This window comes from Ascidiella aspersa, chromosome 2 (genome assembly GCF_963924565.1).
Source record: "Ascidiella aspersa chromosome 2, kaAscAspe10.2, whole genome shotgun sequence".
NCBI lineage: Eukaryota > Metazoa > Chordata > Ascidiacea > Phlebobranchia > Ascidiidae > Ascidiella > Ascidiella aspersa.
Window position 1 is genome coordinate 39,534,695 of NC_139448.1, and position 10,021 is coordinate 39,544,715.

Here is a 10,021-nt window from a genome sequence, read left to right on the forward strand (position 1 = left end):
AGGCCTCTGCCCGCGTAGGTTCTAATCCTGCCGACAACGAAAATTTATTTTAATTCTTAAAGTGGCAAAAATACAATTTGTTTTTGTTTCCTATTGACATAAGTTGTCGTGGCCGAGTGGTTAAGGCGACAGACTTGAAATCTGTTGGGCTCTGCCCGCGTAGGTTCGAATCCTGCCGACAACGAATATTTATTTTAATTCTTAAAGTGACAAAAATACAATTTGTTTTCATTTCTTTTTGACATAAGTTGTCGTGGCCGAGTGGTTAAGGCGACAGACTTGAAATCTGTAGGCCTCTGCCCGCGTAGGTTCGAATCCTGCCGACAACGAATATTTATTTTAATTCTTAAAGTGACAAAAATACAATTTGGTTTTGTTTCCTATTGACATAAGTTGTCGTGGCCGAGTGGTTAAGGCGACAGACTTGAAATCTGTAGGCCTCTGCCCGCGTAGGTTCGAATCCTGTCGACAACGAATATTTATTTTAATTCTTAAAGTGACAAAAATACAATTTGTTTTTGTTTCTTTTTGACAAAAGTTGTCGTGGCCGAGTGGTTAAGGCGACAGACTTGAAATCTGTTGGGCTCTGCCCGCGTAGGTTCGAATCCTGCCGACAACGATTTGATTTTTATTTTTAAAGTGACAAAAATACAATTTGTTTTTGTTTCTTTTTGACAAAAGTTGTCGTGGCCGAGTGGTTAAGGCGACATACTAGAAATCTGTTGGGCTCTGCCCGCGTAGGTTCGAATCCTGCCGACAACGAATATTTATTTTAATTCTTAAAGTGACAAAAATACAATTTGTTTTTGTTTCTTTTTGACATAAGTTGTCGTGGCCGAGTGGTTAAGGCGACAGACTTGAAATCTGTAGGCCTCTGCCCGCGTAGGTTCGAATCCTGTCGACAACGAATATTTATTTTAATTCTTAAAGTGACAAAAATACAATTTGTTTTTGTTTCTTTTTGACAAAAGTTGTCGTGGCCGAGTGGTTAGGGCAACAGACTAGAAATCTGTTGGGCTCTGCCCGCGTAGGTTCGAATCCTGCCGACAACGAATATTTATTTTAATTCTTAAAGTGGCAAAAATACAATTTTTTTTGTTTCATTTTGAAATAAGTTGTCGTGGCCGAGTGGTTAAGGCGACATACTAGAAATCTGTTGGGCTCTGCCCGCGTAGGTTCGAATCCTGCCGACAACGAATATTTATTTTAATTCTTAAAGTGGCAAAAATACAATTTGTTTTTGTTTCTTTTTGACAAAAGTTGTCGTGGCCGAGTGGTTAAGGCGACAGACTTGAAATCTGTTGGGCTCTGCCCGCGTAGGTTCGAATCCTGCCGACAACGAATATTTATTTTAATTCTTAAAATGACAAAAATACAGTTTGACAATTGGTTTTTGTTTCATTTTGAAATAAGTTGTCGTGGCCGAGTGGTTAAGGCGACATACTAGAAATCTGTTGGGCTCTGCCCGCGTAGGTTCGAATCCTGCCGACAACGAATATTTATTTTAATTCTTAAAGTGACAAAAATACAATTTGTTTTTGTTTCCTATTGACATAAGTTGTCGTGGCCGAGTGGTTAAGGCGACAGACTTGAAATCTGTAGGCCTCTGCCCGCGTAGGTTCTAATCCTGCCGACAACGAAAATTTATTTTAATTCTTAAAGTGGCAAAAATACAATTTGTTTTTGTTTCCTATTGACATAAGTTGTCGTGGCCGAGTGGTTAAGGCGACAGACTTGAAATCTGTTGGGCTCTGCCCGCGTAGGTTCGAATCCTGCCGACAACGAATATTTATTTTAATTCTTAAAGTGACAAAAATACAATTTGTTTTCATTTCTTTTTGACATAAGTTGTCGTGGCCGAGTGGTTAAGGCGACAGACTTGAAATCTGTAGGCCTCTGCCCGCGTAGGTTCGAATCCTGCCGACAACGAATATTTATTTTAATTCTTAAAGTGACAAAAATACAATTTGGTTTTGTTTCCTATTGACATAAGTTGTCGTGGCCGAGTGGTTAAGGCGACAGACTTGAAATCTGTAGGCCTCTGCCCGCGTAGGTTCGAATCCTGTCGACAACGAATATTTATTTTAATTCTTAAAGTGACAAAAATACAATTTGTTTTTGTTTCTTTTTGACATAAGTTGTCGTGGCCGAGTGGTTAAGGCGACAGACTTGAAATCTGTAGGCCTCTGCCCGCGTAGGTTCGAATCCTGCCGACAACGAATATTTATTTTAATTCTTAAAGTGACAAAAATACAATTTGTTTTTGTTTCTTTTTGACATAAGTTGTCGTGGCCGAGTGGTTAAGGCGACAGACTTGAAATCTGTAGGCCTCTGCCCGCGTAGGTTCGAATCCTGTCGACAACGAATATTTATTTTAATTCTTAAAGTGACAAAAATACAATTTGTTTTTGTTTCTTTTTGACAAAAGTTGTCGTGGCCGAGTGGTTAGGGCAACAGACTAGAAATCTGTTGGGCTCTGCCCGCGTAGGTTCGAATCCTGCCGACAACGAATATTTATTTTAATTCTTAAAGTGGCAAAAATACAATTTTTTTTGTTTCATTTTGAAATAAGTTGTCGTGGCCGAGTGGTTAAGGCGACATACTAGAAATCTGTTGGGCTCTGCCCGCGTAGGTTCGAATCCTGCCGACAACGAATATTTATTTTAATTCTTAAAGTGGCAAAAATACAATTTGTTTTTGTTTCTTTTTGACAAAAGTTGTCGTGGCCGAGTGGTTAAGGCGACAGACTTGAAATCTGTTGGGCTCTGCCCGCGTAGGTTCGAATCCTGCCGACAACGAATATTTATTTTAATTCTTAAAATGACAAAAATACAGTTTGACAATTGGTTTTTGTTTCATTTTGAAATAAGTTGTCGTGGCCGAGTGGTTAAGGCGACATACTAGAAATCTGTTGGGCTCTGCCCGCGTAGGTTCGAATCCTGCCGACAACGAATATTTATTTTAATTCTTAAAGTGACAAAAATACAATTTGTTTTTGTTTCCTATTGACATAAGTTGTCGTGGCCGAGTGGTTAAGGCGACAGACTTGAAATCTGTAGGCCTCTGCCCGCGTAGGTTCTAATCCTGCCGACAACGAAAATTTATTTTAATTCTTAAAGTGGCAAAAATACAATTTGTTTTTGTTTCCTATTGACATAAGTTGTCGTGGCCGAGTGGTTAAGGCGACAGACTTGAAATCTGTTGGGCTCTGCCCGCGTAGGTTCGAATCCTGCCGACAACGAATATTTATTTTAATTCTTAAAGTGACAAAAATACAATTTGTTTTCATTTCTTTTTGACATAAGTTGTCGTGGCCGAGTGGTTAAGGCGACAGACTTGAAATCTGTAGGCCTCTGCCCGCGTAGGTTCGAATCCTGCCGACAACGAATATTTATTTTAATTCTTAAAGTGACAAAAATACAATTTGGTTTTGTTTCCTATTGACATAAGTTGTCGTGGCCGAGTGGTTAAGGCGACAGACTTGAAATCTGTAGGCCTCTGCCCGCGTAGGTTCGAATCCTGTCGACAACGAATATTTATTTTAATTCTTAAAGTGACAAAAATACAATTTGTTTTTGTTTCTTTTTGACAAAAGTTGTCGTGGCCGAGTGGTTAAGGCGACAGACTTGAAATCTGTTGGGCTCTGCCCGCGTAGGTTCGAATCCTGCCGACAACGATTTGATTTTTATTTTTAAAGTGACAAAAATACAAATTGTTTTTGTTTCATTTTCACATAAGTTGTCGTGGCCGAGTGGTTAAGGCGACAGACTTGAAATCTGTTGGGCTCTGCCGCGTAGGTTCGAATCCTGCCGACAACGAATATTTATTTTAATTCTTAAAGTGGCAAAAATACAATTTTTTTGGTTTCATTTTGAAATAAGTTGTCGTGGCCGAGTGGTTAAGGCGACAGACTTGAAATCTGTTGGGCTCTGCCCGCGTAGGTTCGAATCCTGCCTACAACGAATATTTATTTTAATTCTTAAAATGACAAAAATACAGTTTGACAATTTGTTTTCGTTTCTTTTTGAAATAAGTTGTCGTGGCCGAGTGGTTAAGGCGACAGACTTGAAATCTGTTGGGCTCTGCCCGCGTAGGTTGGAATCCTGCCTACAACGAATATTTATTTTAATTCTTAAAGTGGCAAAAATACAATTGGTTTTAGTTTCATTTTGAAATAAGTTGTCGTGGCCGAGTGGTTAAGGCGACAGACTTGAAATCTGTTGGGCTCTGCCCGCGTAGGTTGGAATCCTGCCTACAACGAATATTTATTTTATTTCTTAAAGTGGCAAAAATACAATTTGTTTTTGTTTCATTTTGAAATAAGTTGTCGTGGCCGAGTGGTTAAGGCGACAGACTTGAAATCTTTTGGGCTCTGCCCGCGTAGGTTCGAATCCTGCCGACAACGAATATTTATTTTAATTCTTAAAGTGGCAAAAATACAATTTGATTTTGTTTCTTTTTGACAAAAGTTGTCGTGGCCGAGTGGTTAAGGCGACAGACTTGAAATCTGTTGGGCTCTGCCCGCCTAGGTTCGAATCCTGCCTACAACGAATATTTATTTTAATTCTTAAAGTGACAAAAATACAATTTGTTTTCATTTCTTTTTGAAATAAGTTGTCGTGGCCGAGTGGTTAAGGCGACAGACTAGAAATCTGTTGCGCTCTGCCCGCGTAGGTTCGAATCCTGCCGACAACGAATATTTATTTTAATTCTTAAAGTGACAAAAATACAATTTGTTTTCATTTCTTTTTGAAATAAGTTGTCGTGGCCGAGTGGTTAAGGCGACAGACTAGAAATCTGTTGGGCTCTGCCCGCGTAGGTTCGAATCCTGCCGACAACGAATATTTATTTTAATTCTTAAAATGACAAAAATACAGTTTGACAATTTGTTTTCGTTTCTTTTTGAAATAAGTTGTCGTGGCCGAGTGGTTAAAGCGACAGACTTGAAATCTGTTGGGCTCTGCCCGCCTAGGTTCGAATCCTGCCTACAACGAATATTTATTTTAATTCTTAAAGTGACAAAAATACAATTTGTTTTCATTTCTTTTTGAAATAAGTTGTCGTGGCCGAGTGGTTAAGGCGACAGACTAGAAATCTGTTGGGCTCTGCCCGCGTAGGTTCGAATCCTGCCGACAACGAATATTTATTTTAATTCTTAAAATGACAAAAATACAGTTTGACAATTTGTTTTCGTTTCTTTTTGAAATAAGTTGTCGTGGCCGAGTGGTTAAGGCGACAGACTTGAAATCTGTTGGGCTCTGCCCGCGTAGGTTCGAATCCTGTCTACAACGAATATTTATTTTAATTCTTAAAGTGACAAAAATACAATTTGTTTTCATTTCTTTTTGACATAAGTTGTCGTGGCCGAGTGGTTAAGGCGACATACTAGAAATCTGTTGGGCTCTGCCCGCGTAGGTTCGAATCCTGCCGACAACGAATATTTATTTTAATTCTTAAAATGACAAAAATACAGTTTGACAATTTGTTTTCGTTTCTTTTTGACATAAGTTGTCGTGGCCGAGTGGTTAAGGCGACAGACTTGAAATCTGTTGCGCTCTGCCCGCGTAGGTTCGAATCCTGGCGACAACGAATATTTATTTTAATCCTTAAAGTGACAAAAATACAATTTGTTTTTGTTTATTTTTGACAAAAGTTGTCGTGGCCGAGTGGTTAAGGCGACAGACTTGAAATCTGTTGGGCTCTGCCCGCGTAGGTTCGAATCCTGCCGACAACGATTTGATTTTTATTTTTAAAGTGGCAAAAATACAAATTGTTTTTGTTTCATTTTCACATAAGTTGTCGTGGCCGAGTGGTTAAGGCGACAAACTTGAAATCTGTTGAGCTCTGCCCGCATAGGTTCGAATCCTGCCGACAACGAATATTTATTATAATTCTTAAAGTGGCAAAAATACATTTTTTTTTGTTTCTTTATGACATAAGTTGTCGTGGCCGAGTGGTTAAGGCGACAGACTAGAAATCTGTTGGGCTCTGCCCGCGTATGTTCGAATCCTGCCGACAACGAATATTTATTTTAATTCTTAAAATGACAAAAATACAGTTTGACAATTTGTTTTCGTTTCATTTTCACATAAGTTGTCGTGGCCGAGTGGTTAAGGCGACAGACTTGAAATCTGTTGGGCTCTGCCCGCGTAGGTTGGAATCCTGCCTACAACGAATATTTATTTTATTTCTTAAAGTGGCCAAAATACAATTTGTTTTTGTTTTATTTTGAAATAAGTTGTCGTGGCCGAGTGGTTAAGGCGACAGACTAGAAATCTGTTGGGCTCTGCCCGCGTAGGTTCGAATCCTGCCGACAACGATTTGATTTTTATTTTTAAAGTGACAAAAATACAAATTGTTTTTGTTTCATTTTCACATAAGTTGTCGTGGCCGAGTGGTTAAGGCGACAGACTTGAAATCTGTTGGGCTCTGCCCGCGTAGGTTCGAATCCTGCCGACAACGAATATTTATTATAATTCTTGAAGTGACAAAAATACATTTTTTTTTGTTTCTTTATAGTTGTCGTGGCCGAGTAGTTAGGGCGACAGACTAGAAATCTGTTGGGCTCTGCCCGCGTAGGTTCGAATCCTGCCGACAACGAATATTTATTTTAATTCTTAAAGTGGCAAAAATACAATTTTTTTGGTTTAATTTTGAAACAAGTTGTCGTGGCCGAGTGGTTAAGGCGACAGACTTGAAATCTGTTGGGCTCTGCCCGCGTAGGTTCGAATCCTGCCTACAACGAATATTTATTTTAATTCTTAAAATGACAAAAATACAGTTTGACAATTTGTTTTCGTTTCTTATTGAAATAAGTTGTCGTGGCCGAGTGGTTAAGGCGACAGACTTGAAATCTGTTGGGTTCTGCCTGCGTAGGTTCGAATCCTGCCTACAACGAATATTTATTTTAATTCTTAAAGTGGCAAAAATACAATTTTTTTTGTTTCTTTTTGAAATACGTTGTCGTGGCCGAGTGGTTAAGGCGACATACTAGAAATCTGTTGGGCTCTGCCCGCGTAGGTTCGAATCCTGCCGACAACGAATATTTATTTTATTTCTTAAAGTGACAAAAATACAATTTGTTTTTGTTTCCTATTGACATAAGTTGTCGTGGCCGAGTGGTTAAGGCGACAGACTTAAAATCTGTTGGGCTCTGCCCTCGTAGGTTCGAATCCTGCCGACAACGAAAATTTATTTTAATTCTTAAAGTGACAAAAATACAATTTGTTTTTGTTTCTTATTGATATAAGTTGTCGTGGCCGAGTGGTTAAGGCGACAGACTTGAAATCTGTTGGGCTCTGCCCTCGTAGGTTCGAATCCTGCCGACAACGAAAATTTATTTTAATTCTTAAAGTGACAAAAATACATTTTTTTTTGTTTCATTTTGACAAAAGTTGTCGTGGCCGAGAGGTTAAAGCGACAGACTTGAAATCTGTTGGGCTCTGCCCGCGTAGGTTCGAATCCTGCCGACAACGAATATTTATTTTAATTCTTAAAATGACAAAAATACAGTTTGACAATTTGTTTTCGTTTCTTTTTGAAATAAGTTGTCGTGGCCGAGTGGTTAAGGCGACAGACTTGAAATCTGTTGGGCTCTGCCCGCGTAGGTTCGAATCCTGTCTACAACGAATATTTATTTTAATTCTTAAAGTGACAAAAATACAATTTGTTTTCATTTCTTTTTGACATAAGTTGTCGTGGCCGAGTGGTTAAGGCGACATACTAGAAATCTGTTGGGCTCTGCCCGCGTAGGTTCGAATCCTGCCGACAACGAATATTTATTTTAATTCTTAAAATGACAAAAATACAGTTTGACAATTTGTTTTCGTTTCTTTTTGACAAAAGTTGTCGTGGCCGAGTGGTTAAGGCGACAGACTTGAAATCTGTTGCGCTCTGCCCGCGTAGGTTCGAATCCTGGCGACAACGAATATTTATTTTAATCCTTAAAGTGACAAAAATACAATTTGTTTTTGTTTATTTTTGACAAAAGTTGTCGTGGCCGAGTGGTTAAGGCGACAGACTTGAAATCTGTTGGGCTCTGCCCGCGTAGGTTCGAATCCTGCCGACAACGATTTGATTTTTATTTTTAAAGTGGCAAAAATACAAATTGTTTTTGTTTCATTTTCACATAAGTTGTCGTGGCCGAGTGGTTAAGGCGACAAACTTGAAATCTGTTGAGCTCTGCCCGCATAGGTTCGAATCCTGCCGACAACGAATATTTATTATAATTCTTAAAGTGGCAAAAATACATTTTTTTTTGTTTCTTTATGACATAAGTTGTCGTGGCCGAGTGGTTAAGGCGACAGACTAGAAATCTGTTGGGCTCTGCCCGCGTATGTTCGAATCCTGCCGACAACGAATATTTATTTTAATTCTTAAAATGACAAAAATACAGTTTGACAATTTGTTTTCGTTTCATTTTCACATAAGTTGTCGCGGCCGAGTGGTTAAGGCGACAGACTTGAAATCTGTTGGGCTCTGCCCGCGTAGGTTGGAATCCTGCCTACAACGAATATTTATTTTATTTCTTAAAGTGGCCAAAATACAATTTGTTTTTGTTTTATTTTGAAATAAGTTGTCGTGGCCGAGTGGTTAAGGCGAAAGACTAGAAATCTGTTGGGCTCTGCCCGCGTAGGTTCGAATCCTGCCGACAACGATTTGATTTTTATTTTTAAAGTGACAAAAATACAAATTGTTTTTGTTTCATTTTCACATAAGTTGTCGTGGCCGAGTGGTTAAGGCGACAGACTTGAAATCTGTTGGGCTCTGCCCGCGTAGGTTCGAATCCTGCCGACAACGAATATTTATTATAATTCGTGAAGTGACAAAAATACATTTTTTTTTGTTTCTTTATAGTTGTCGTGGCCGAGTGGTTAGGGCGACAGACTAGAAATCTGTTGGGCTCTGCCCGCGTAGGTTCGAATCCTGCCGACAACGAATATTTATTTTAATTCTTAAAGTGGCAAAAATACAATTTTTTTGGTTTCATTTTGAAATAAGTTGTCGTGGCCGAGTGGTTAAGGCGACAGACTTGAAATCTGTTGGGCTCTGCCCGCGTAGGTTCGAATCCTGCCGACAACGAATATTTATTTTAATTCTTAAAATGACACAAATACAGTTTGACAATTTGTTTTCGTTTCTTTTTGAAATAAGTTGTCGTGGCCGAGTGGTTAAGGCGACAGACTTGAAATCTGTTGGGCTCTGCCCGCCTAGGTTCGAATCCTGCCTACAACGAATATTTATTTTAATTCTTAAAGTGACAAAAATACAATTTGTTTTCATTTCTTTTTGACATAAGTTGTCGTGGCCGAGTGGTTAAGGCGACATACTAGAAATCTGTTGGGCTCTGCCCGCGTAGGTTCGAATCCTGCCGACAACGAATATTTATTTTAATTCTTAAAATGACAAAAATACAGTTTGACAATTTGTTTTCGTTTCTTTTTGACATAAGTTGTCGTGGCCGAGTGGTTAAGGCGACAGACTTGAAATCTGTTGCTCTCTGCCCGCGTAGGTTCGAATCCTGCCGACAACGATTATTTATTTTAATCCTTAAAGTGACAAAAATACAATTTGTTTTTGTTTATTTTTGACAAAAGTTGTCGTGGCCGAGTGGTTAAGGCGACAGACTTGAAATCTGTTGCGCTCTGCCCGCGTAGGTTCGAATCCTGCCGACAACGAAAATTTATTTTAATTCTTAAAGTGACAAAAATACAATTTGTTTTTGTTTCTTATTAACATAAGTTGTCGTGGCCGAGTGGTTAAGGCGACAGACTAGAAATCTGTTGGGCTCTGCCCGCGTAGGTTCGAATCCTGCCGACAACGAATATTTATTTTAATCCTTAAAGTGACAAAAATACAATTTGTTTTTGTTTATTTTTGACAAAAGTTGTCGTGGCCGAGTGGTTAAGGCGACAGACTTGAAATCTGTTGGGCTCTGCCCGCGTAGGTTCGAATCCTGCCGACAACGATTTGATTTTTATTTTTAAAGTGGCAAAAATACAAATTGTTTTTGTTTCATTTT

General features: G+C 39.0%; 47 non-coding genes across 47 annotated transcripts; all 47 read left to right on the plus strand.

The window, feature by feature from the left end:
- The first annotated feature begins 102 nt into the window (after positions 1 to 102).
- Trnas-uga (transfer RNA serine (anticodon UGA)) lies at positions 103 to 184 on the plus strand. Its single transcript has one exon. It is a non-coding gene; the product is annotated as a tRNA-Ser (tRNA).
- A 63-nt stretch (positions 185 to 247) lies between these two features.
- Trnas-uga (transfer RNA serine (anticodon UGA)) lies at positions 248 to 329 on the plus strand. The gene has a single exon. It is a non-coding gene; the product is annotated as a tRNA-Ser (tRNA).
- A 63-nt stretch (positions 330 to 392) lies between these two features.
- On the plus strand, positions 393 to 474 carry Trnas-uga (transfer RNA serine (anticodon UGA)). The gene has a single exon. It is a non-coding gene; the product is annotated as a tRNA-Ser (tRNA).
- Positions 475 to 537: 63 nt separating this feature from the next.
- Trnas-uga (transfer RNA serine (anticodon UGA)) lies at positions 538 to 619 on the plus strand. The gene has a single exon. It is a non-coding gene; the product is annotated as a tRNA-Ser (tRNA).
- Positions 620 to 680: 61 nt separating this feature from the next.
- Positions 681 to 762, plus strand: Trnas-aga (transfer RNA serine (anticodon AGA)). The gene has a single exon. It is a non-coding gene; the product is annotated as a tRNA-Ser (tRNA).
- A 63-nt stretch (positions 763 to 825) lies between these two features.
- Trnas-uga (transfer RNA serine (anticodon UGA)) lies at positions 826 to 907 on the plus strand. Its single transcript has one exon. It is a non-coding gene; the product is annotated as a tRNA-Ser (tRNA).
- A 63-nt stretch (positions 908 to 970) lies between these two features.
- Trnas-aga (transfer RNA serine (anticodon AGA)) lies at positions 971 to 1,052 on the plus strand. Its single transcript has one exon. It is a non-coding gene; the product is annotated as a tRNA-Ser (tRNA).
- Positions 1,053 to 1,114: 62 nt separating this feature from the next.
- On the plus strand, positions 1,115 to 1,196 carry Trnas-aga (transfer RNA serine (anticodon AGA)). The gene has a single exon. It is a non-coding gene; the product is annotated as a tRNA-Ser (tRNA).
- Positions 1,197 to 1,259: 63 nt separating this feature from the next.
- Trnas-uga (transfer RNA serine (anticodon UGA)) lies at positions 1,260 to 1,341 on the plus strand. The gene has a single exon. It is a non-coding gene; the product is annotated as a tRNA-Ser (tRNA).
- A 71-nt stretch (positions 1,342 to 1,412) lies between these two features.
- On the plus strand, positions 1,413 to 1,494 carry Trnas-aga (transfer RNA serine (anticodon AGA)). The gene has a single exon. It is a non-coding gene; the product is annotated as a tRNA-Ser (tRNA).
- A 208-nt stretch (positions 1,495 to 1,702) lies between these two features.
- On the plus strand, positions 1,703 to 1,784 carry Trnas-uga (transfer RNA serine (anticodon UGA)). Its single transcript has one exon. It is a non-coding gene; the product is annotated as a tRNA-Ser (tRNA).
- Positions 1,785 to 1,847: 63 nt separating this feature from the next.
- Positions 1,848 to 1,929, plus strand: Trnas-uga (transfer RNA serine (anticodon UGA)). Its single transcript has one exon. It is a non-coding gene; the product is annotated as a tRNA-Ser (tRNA).
- A 63-nt stretch (positions 1,930 to 1,992) lies between these two features.
- Positions 1,993 to 2,074, plus strand: Trnas-uga (transfer RNA serine (anticodon UGA)). The gene has a single exon. It is a non-coding gene; the product is annotated as a tRNA-Ser (tRNA).
- Positions 2,075 to 2,137: 63 nt separating this feature from the next.
- Positions 2,138 to 2,219, plus strand: Trnas-uga (transfer RNA serine (anticodon UGA)). Its single transcript has one exon. It is a non-coding gene; the product is annotated as a tRNA-Ser (tRNA).
- A 63-nt stretch (positions 2,220 to 2,282) lies between these two features.
- Positions 2,283 to 2,364, plus strand: Trnas-uga (transfer RNA serine (anticodon UGA)). Its single transcript has one exon. It is a non-coding gene; the product is annotated as a tRNA-Ser (tRNA).
- A 63-nt stretch (positions 2,365 to 2,427) lies between these two features.
- Positions 2,428 to 2,509, plus strand: Trnas-aga (transfer RNA serine (anticodon AGA)). The gene has a single exon. It is a non-coding gene; the product is annotated as a tRNA-Ser (tRNA).
- Positions 2,510 to 2,571: 62 nt separating this feature from the next.
- Positions 2,572 to 2,653, plus strand: Trnas-aga (transfer RNA serine (anticodon AGA)). Its single transcript has one exon. It is a non-coding gene; the product is annotated as a tRNA-Ser (tRNA).
- A 63-nt stretch (positions 2,654 to 2,716) lies between these two features.
- Positions 2,717 to 2,798, plus strand: Trnas-uga (transfer RNA serine (anticodon UGA)). The gene has a single exon. It is a non-coding gene; the product is annotated as a tRNA-Ser (tRNA).
- Positions 2,799 to 2,869: 71 nt separating this feature from the next.
- On the plus strand, positions 2,870 to 2,951 carry Trnas-aga (transfer RNA serine (anticodon AGA)). The gene has a single exon. It is a non-coding gene; the product is annotated as a tRNA-Ser (tRNA).
- Positions 2,952 to 3,159: 208 nt separating this feature from the next.
- Trnas-uga (transfer RNA serine (anticodon UGA)) lies at positions 3,160 to 3,241 on the plus strand. The gene has a single exon. It is a non-coding gene; the product is annotated as a tRNA-Ser (tRNA).
- Positions 3,242 to 3,304: 63 nt separating this feature from the next.
- Trnas-uga (transfer RNA serine (anticodon UGA)) lies at positions 3,305 to 3,386 on the plus strand. The gene has a single exon. It is a non-coding gene; the product is annotated as a tRNA-Ser (tRNA).
- Positions 3,387 to 3,449: 63 nt separating this feature from the next.
- Trnas-uga (transfer RNA serine (anticodon UGA)) lies at positions 3,450 to 3,531 on the plus strand. The gene has a single exon. It is a non-coding gene; the product is annotated as a tRNA-Ser (tRNA).
- A 63-nt stretch (positions 3,532 to 3,594) lies between these two features.
- Trnas-uga (transfer RNA serine (anticodon UGA)) lies at positions 3,595 to 3,676 on the plus strand. The gene has a single exon. It is a non-coding gene; the product is annotated as a tRNA-Ser (tRNA).
- Positions 3,677 to 3,737: 61 nt separating this feature from the next.
- Trnas-uga (transfer RNA serine (anticodon UGA)) lies at positions 3,738 to 3,818 on the plus strand. The gene has a single exon. It is a non-coding gene; the product is annotated as a tRNA-Ser (tRNA).
- Positions 3,819 to 3,880: 62 nt separating this feature from the next.
- Trnas-uga (transfer RNA serine (anticodon UGA)) lies at positions 3,881 to 3,962 on the plus strand. Its single transcript has one exon. It is a non-coding gene; the product is annotated as a tRNA-Ser (tRNA).
- A 361-nt stretch (positions 3,963 to 4,323) lies between these two features.
- Trnas-uga (transfer RNA serine (anticodon UGA)) lies at positions 4,324 to 4,405 on the plus strand. The gene has a single exon. It is a non-coding gene; the product is annotated as a tRNA-Ser (tRNA).
- A 353-nt stretch (positions 4,406 to 4,758) lies between these two features.
- On the plus strand, positions 4,759 to 4,840 carry Trnas-aga (transfer RNA serine (anticodon AGA)). The gene has a single exon. It is a non-coding gene; the product is annotated as a tRNA-Ser (tRNA).
- A 216-nt stretch (positions 4,841 to 5,056) lies between these two features.
- Positions 5,057 to 5,138, plus strand: Trnas-aga (transfer RNA serine (anticodon AGA)). Its single transcript has one exon. It is a non-coding gene; the product is annotated as a tRNA-Ser (tRNA).
- A 216-nt stretch (positions 5,139 to 5,354) lies between these two features.
- Trnas-aga (transfer RNA serine (anticodon AGA)) lies at positions 5,355 to 5,436 on the plus strand. The gene has a single exon. It is a non-coding gene; the product is annotated as a tRNA-Ser (tRNA).
- A 216-nt stretch (positions 5,437 to 5,652) lies between these two features.
- Positions 5,653 to 5,734, plus strand: Trnas-uga (transfer RNA serine (anticodon UGA)). Its single transcript has one exon. It is a non-coding gene; the product is annotated as a tRNA-Ser (tRNA).
- Positions 5,735 to 5,939: 205 nt separating this feature from the next.
- Positions 5,940 to 6,021, plus strand: Trnas-aga (transfer RNA serine (anticodon AGA)). The gene has a single exon. It is a non-coding gene; the product is annotated as a tRNA-Ser (tRNA).
- Positions 6,022 to 6,237: 216 nt separating this feature from the next.
- Positions 6,238 to 6,319, plus strand: Trnas-aga (transfer RNA serine (anticodon AGA)). The gene has a single exon. It is a non-coding gene; the product is annotated as a tRNA-Ser (tRNA).
- A 61-nt stretch (positions 6,320 to 6,380) lies between these two features.
- Positions 6,381 to 6,462, plus strand: Trnas-uga (transfer RNA serine (anticodon UGA)). The gene has a single exon. It is a non-coding gene; the product is annotated as a tRNA-Ser (tRNA).
- A 200-nt stretch (positions 6,463 to 6,662) lies between these two features.
- Positions 6,663 to 6,744, plus strand: Trnas-uga (transfer RNA serine (anticodon UGA)). Its single transcript has one exon. It is a non-coding gene; the product is annotated as a tRNA-Ser (tRNA).
- Positions 6,745 to 6,959: 215 nt separating this feature from the next.
- Trnas-aga (transfer RNA serine (anticodon AGA)) lies at positions 6,960 to 7,041 on the plus strand. Its single transcript has one exon. It is a non-coding gene; the product is annotated as a tRNA-Ser (tRNA).
- Positions 7,042 to 7,104: 63 nt separating this feature from the next.
- Trnal-uaa (transfer RNA leucine (anticodon UAA)) lies at positions 7,105 to 7,186 on the plus strand. The gene has a single exon. It is a non-coding gene; the product is annotated as a tRNA-Leu (tRNA).
- Positions 7,187 to 7,249: 63 nt separating this feature from the next.
- On the plus strand, positions 7,250 to 7,331 carry Trnas-uga (transfer RNA serine (anticodon UGA)). Its single transcript has one exon. It is a non-coding gene; the product is annotated as a tRNA-Ser (tRNA).
- Positions 7,332 to 7,691: 360 nt separating this feature from the next.
- Positions 7,692 to 7,773, plus strand: Trnas-aga (transfer RNA serine (anticodon AGA)). The gene has a single exon. It is a non-coding gene; the product is annotated as a tRNA-Ser (tRNA).
- Positions 7,774 to 7,989: 216 nt separating this feature from the next.
- Positions 7,990 to 8,071, plus strand: Trnas-uga (transfer RNA serine (anticodon UGA)). The gene has a single exon. It is a non-coding gene; the product is annotated as a tRNA-Ser (tRNA).
- A 205-nt stretch (positions 8,072 to 8,276) lies between these two features.
- Trnas-aga (transfer RNA serine (anticodon AGA)) lies at positions 8,277 to 8,358 on the plus strand. Its single transcript has one exon. It is a non-coding gene; the product is annotated as a tRNA-Ser (tRNA).
- A 216-nt stretch (positions 8,359 to 8,574) lies between these two features.
- Positions 8,575 to 8,656, plus strand: Trnas-aga (transfer RNA serine (anticodon AGA)). The gene has a single exon. It is a non-coding gene; the product is annotated as a tRNA-Ser (tRNA).
- Positions 8,657 to 8,717: 61 nt separating this feature from the next.
- On the plus strand, positions 8,718 to 8,799 carry Trnas-uga (transfer RNA serine (anticodon UGA)). Its single transcript has one exon. It is a non-coding gene; the product is annotated as a tRNA-Ser (tRNA).
- Positions 8,800 to 8,855: 56 nt separating this feature from the next.
- Positions 8,856 to 8,937, plus strand: Trnas-aga (transfer RNA serine (anticodon AGA)). The gene has a single exon. It is a non-coding gene; the product is annotated as a tRNA-Ser (tRNA).
- A 62-nt stretch (positions 8,938 to 8,999) lies between these two features.
- Trnas-uga (transfer RNA serine (anticodon UGA)) lies at positions 9,000 to 9,081 on the plus strand. The gene has a single exon. It is a non-coding gene; the product is annotated as a tRNA-Ser (tRNA).
- Positions 9,082 to 9,297: 216 nt separating this feature from the next.
- On the plus strand, positions 9,298 to 9,379 carry Trnas-aga (transfer RNA serine (anticodon AGA)). Its single transcript has one exon. It is a non-coding gene; the product is annotated as a tRNA-Ser (tRNA).
- A 361-nt stretch (positions 9,380 to 9,740) lies between these two features.
- On the plus strand, positions 9,741 to 9,822 carry Trnas-aga (transfer RNA serine (anticodon AGA)). The gene has a single exon. It is a non-coding gene; the product is annotated as a tRNA-Ser (tRNA).
- A 63-nt stretch (positions 9,823 to 9,885) lies between these two features.
- Positions 9,886 to 9,967, plus strand: Trnas-uga (transfer RNA serine (anticodon UGA)). Its single transcript has one exon. It is a non-coding gene; the product is annotated as a tRNA-Ser (tRNA).
- Positions 9,968 to 10,021: the final 54 nt, after the last annotated feature.